Raw genomic sequence first — 5015 nt, 5'->3', positions numbered from 1 at the left:
TGGGGTGCAGAGGAGTGGCGGGACCTGGAAGCACAGCTCGAGAACAAATGCCTGGAGTTTACGAGCGCTAAACGAAAAACGTTTGACGCAGCAACATAGTGGGGCAATTTGCGATTAATTTTTTTTCCCTACGAATATTGAGGTGAATACGAGTATAGATGGCTTTGAGCACGCACTAAATTCAAGCATCTGCTACTGAGCCATTCATGTCTCATCCAGGTGACAATGACTTAAATTTACGATGAGACCGTGTTAATGACCAGACCAGCATGCTGTCAAGAAACACCTGTGTTGAAGTGTGGAAGTGCAGCGACAAGAATGATGATAATAATAATATAGTAATAATGATAATAATAATAATAATCATAATCATAATCATAATAAAAAAGATCTGTCGAGAAAAAGTTATGGAATCAGTACATGCATAGGAACCAAAAATTGTCGTTAGATGTGCCCTCTAAGTAAGAGAAGCATTCTCCGAAATGTTTTTCTTGGCTAAAATGAGAAAGCAAAAAAAAAAAGAGCAAAAAAAAAAAAAAAAAAAAAAAAAAGGCACCGGCGAGATTCGAACTCGCGATCTCCTGTTTACTAGACAGGCGCTTTAACCAACTAAGCCACGGCGCCTCGTTCAGTGTTTGTTTTTTCTTCTTTATTCAACGAGCCACCGCGCCGACGTTTGGCATTTGATGGCGGAATACTACCTGTCACTGGCTTTCAGCCAGCAAGGTGCATACGGCGGCGATCAGTAACCAGAAAAAAATGACACTTGTCATTTTTTTCTGCTTACAAGTGCTTTAACCTATTAAGTCACGGCGCCGACATGGAAGCTAACATTGAAAACTTTTTTTTAAAGAAGTTGTTTTATTTAGATCGGCTTTCGTAAATGCATGACACTCGGTATTTTTTTTTATAACGTGCTAGTGGAGAAACGTGCTTGGTTTGCGAGAATGGGACAAAGAAAGAAAAAAATAAAACGCGATGCTTTTATTGTTGAGTAATTTGCCCTATCCTGCCAACAGAAAACCGCATTTTCAGGGCTATAGTCCGTGGATTATGCATGTTTAAAGGTTGAAACTTTTGGCTGTGCGGATTATCTCCGCGTGCCGCCTGTACAGGAATTTTGTTGTTCAAGGTCGTTCATTGTGAGGTCACTGAGGAGGCATGACTGATTGTGTGAATGAAAGTGTATGTTATTGATGATTTGTGTATAATACGAGCCTTTTAGTGAACTAAGAAAGCAGACATTTGTTAAGGTGTGGCATGTATGAGAAGATTTCGTGTCTACTAAGCACCAGGTGCGGACTATGCGTGGCAGGTGGACTATGCACCGGGTGCAGACTACATAAGCACAAACTTTTACTTTTGACCCCAAATTTGCCCCTGCGGACTATAGCCCGAAAAAGACGGCACTAGATTATCGAACGAACAGTGCACGTTTTTTTTAGAATAAGATTGATATAAATCGCAATTTCATGAACTCTCGGACTTTTATCTATCGTCATGTAGGACATAGATTTATTGGAATTTACAAATTCGCTTAGAACACTTATGCTCCCTTACACTAATATTTCCTTTTACTAAAAAATTAGAAAGAGCGCGAGGACGTTTGAAGGACAGCCAGAAGTAGACAAACAAAGCGCTGACTGAAAAATTATTTTTATTAAACCAACACCAAAAACGTCGTGAGAATCAAGACATTTCTACAACGTCATCTCTTTCTGAAAACGTGTTGAATTCACTGGGTAAAGATAGATTTTTGTCAAACAAGTCTACTGACGCCACATTGAAACAATTACCTCCTTAGTGTGGCGTCCGTAGCTCTACTTCGCCACTGAATCGAACGAAAAATATAACTCTCCAGGCAAATTTGCCTAGTATATACATACTAACAAGGACAAAAATAGAAGACACAGAGAATGACAAACACAACGATGACTCGCAAGTCACGTTTCATCTTATATTTCTTCGTAAGAAACAGGACCATGGTACAAAGAAAACGACAAAACTAACAAAAACGAAGAGGCATCTTGCAAATTTGCGCTTATCACATTGATTTCTTCGGCAAATAGAATTTTTTTTTGCCGAATAAAGAAATAAAAGGGGCGCTGATACTCTTGTCATCGAGTCGCACGATTCTCTCTGCTTCAATAATTTCTTCAAATAAAGGGTCGCCACTCCGCGCCAATACAGTGCATTTAGTGAACCGCAGATCACACTTTTACAGTCTCGGGAGCGAGTTCCTTCATGGCCACGTAAGTCTTGTTTTTGTTGTAATGATGCTCTTGCAGCCGATCGTTGCGACATCTGCCACTCTGTCCGTTGAGACAAACCGGCAGATGTCTCAACTTCTGCATATACCGACTGACCGATGTCTCAACATTAATCTCTATATTTTAGATTATTTACTCTTTGGAGACCACGAACATTCATGAAAGTACCCGGCGATATACTCAAACGTGGCTCTTCATTCACGCGGATGATGATAGCGTGTCTCTGATGCTCATAAAAACAACAATGATAAATGTACACCTGACGATACCAACAGTGAGAGGAATTCTGGAGCACAATCAGCGCGTGCCACGTACCAGCAAGCGTCGTCCCGCATTCTACTCGGCGACGTGTGCTTCCAGAGCACCTGTGATAGGATACATTTAGTTTCTATGCATTAATTAGAGAGATAGCGAACGCCAGAAATACAAGGTGGAGCGATCGATTGGTTAGCACACCCGACCGGATATTGTGAGGCCCGGAGTTCAAATCCCGGCTCCGCCAAAGAATTTTTCTTTCGGTTGCATCGTAAACTTCGATCATTCTATCAAGTACGGTTCACTCGTCGGTACATTTTAGATTATTTACTTTTTGGAGACCACGTACGAGGATGAAATTGCCTGTTACTTATACATAGTGCAGAGCGAATGACTTTATTAGCCATAGTTACTAAATTTGTTTTGGCTCCTTCGTGTTTGCGTCGCTTTAGGCCTGCTTTCGCTGTTGCGTACTGAGTTGCGGTGAGCGGACGTGTTTCCTGGTTCTCCTCGAGCATCCGAAGCTAAGTGCCAGTTTTTCTTCTTTTCTCTCTCTTTTTTTGAGAGTTGATTGGAAGTGACTATGCGGTAGCAGTATTAGGTTTGAACAGCAGCAGTTAACGTTAGTTTCGCAAAGTAGGCTCTGTTTGAATTTTTGGCGGGAAGGGACGGTTTGTTCCCGGTCTAGACATGGGTCTAGATTTGGGTCGGCATGACAAGGGTGGGGACGAGTTGGTGCAGTGCGAGGGGTGTGGGAGGTGGTGTTACCTGGAGGAGACGGGTTTCGGGAGCCTGGAGGTGGCGGCGGAGGTGAGTTTCGAGTGTCGGCTTTGTGTGAAGCTTCAGCAGGTAACTGGGGAATGGGAGGGTAGAGTTCGGGAGATTGAGGCCCAGCTTAAGGCAGAAGGAGAGAAGCGGGTGGGTCTCGAGGCCCAGGTAGAGGAGCTGACTAGGCAGCTTAATCATGAGAGGGAGCAGCGGGTCGGCCTCGAGAAGCAGGCGGAAGAGCTGGGGGAAGTATGGAAGGCGGGTTTAGAGGAGCGTAAGAGGGAGTGTGACAGTAGGGTAGAGCGCCTGGAAGGGGTAATTCGAGCGAGTGAGAGTAGCGAGGGAAGAAAGGAGGAAGTGTCAGTTCTAGCGGGACGAACCGCCAGTCTGCAGGCTGGGGTCCCTGGTGGTCGGGAGTCCGGCCTGTTGGCAGGCGGGCTCGACGACGCTGGAGAGCTGATTGAACCTCAGCTCAATGGCGCCTTCGAGCAGCAGGCGTCGGGCAGTCAGGTGACAGGAGATAAGTCGCAGGACAAAGGCGCGCAGGCACCAGGGGGATCTAGGGTACTGGTAGTGGGGAGCTCTAACGTAGCACGGGTTAGGAGGGGTGTACATAACAGGGTGAAGGGAGACCAGAGGGTAACCGTAGAGGTCCAGCCAGGGAAGTGTATGGTGGATGCTATGACCGCAGCACGTGAGGGGGTGTGGGATAACCGGGAGGGAAGGAACCTAGTAATAGTTCATGCGGGGCTTAATGATGTGCTGAAGGGTAGGAGCCAGAACCTCGGAAAGCAGCTAAACGTGGGAATACGTAAGCTGAGGGACGTGTCTGAGAATGTGCATGTGGTTGTGTGCACCATTCCAGAAGTTCGGGGGCAGTCCGGGTTAACGGAGAGGAGGGTTGTCGAAGCCAACGGAGTAATTAAGGGTATGAGTCGACAGCTTCGGTACGACGTAATGGAAGTAAACAGAGAGGTGTACGAGGCTGGCTCCCGCCCTTTTGCAGATGGCATTCACTACAGTGAGGCCACGGGTTACAGGGTGGGGGATAGGATGGGCCGCACGGTGACTGCTTTTTTGGGGGGACCGAGGGCCCTGGGGGCACTGAAGTAATTGAAAAGCCAACGAAGTCAGGAGAGGCACCCAGGGTTAAAATGGGGAGAAAACGTAAGAACAGGTATAAAAAAACAGCACAATCAGACATTGGGTATATTAACATGCAGGGTGGTAGAAATAGGTTAAAATGGGAAGAGGTAGAGGAGCAACTAAGAAAGGAGGATTTAATGGTGTATGGGTTTGTGGAAACACATCTCAGAGACATGGAGCAGTCACCTTGCAACCCTGACTATGTGTGGGAAGAATGCAACAGAATGGAGGGAACGAGGAAGGGAGGTGGAATTGGAGCATTTATTAAGAAGAATATGAACTTTCAAAGGATCAGAAAGGAGTGCGCCGAACATTTGTGGCTGAAAGGGAAAGTCGCTGGGGAATCAACAGTCCTTGGAGTGGTTTACTTATGGACAGGAACAGGTGCTAAAGAGGAAAACAGAAAAATGATTGATTGCATATCAAGAGACATTAGTGAACTAGGGGAAGGCTCCGAAATAATTATTATGGGAGACATGAATGCCCATATTGAGGGTCTGGATGGGTATACGGACTCAACTGGAAGCATATTACTAGAACTGGTGGAAAAACATGACTTAGTTTTATGTAATACCA

The 5015-nt window shown here is 45.5% G+C and overlaps 1 non-coding gene across 1 annotated transcript; it reads right to left on the bottom strand.

Moving 5' to 3' along the window:
* Nucleotides 1-550: 550 nt before the first annotated feature.
* Nucleotides 551-624, bottom strand: Trnat-agu. Its single transcript has one exon. It is a non-coding gene; the product is annotated as a tRNA-Thr (tRNA).
* Nucleotides 625-5015: the final 4391 nt, after the last annotated feature.

The sequence above is a fragment of the Ixodes scapularis genome, unplaced genomic scaffold, assembly GCF_016920785.2.
Source record: "Ixodes scapularis isolate PalLabHiFi unplaced genomic scaffold, ASM1692078v2 PGA_scaffold5__190_contigs__length_132052651, whole genome shotgun sequence".
Taxonomy (NCBI): Eukaryota; Metazoa; Arthropoda; class Arachnida; order Ixodida; family Ixodidae; genus Ixodes; species Ixodes scapularis.
This window is presented reverse-complemented; position numbering and strand designations above follow the sequence as displayed.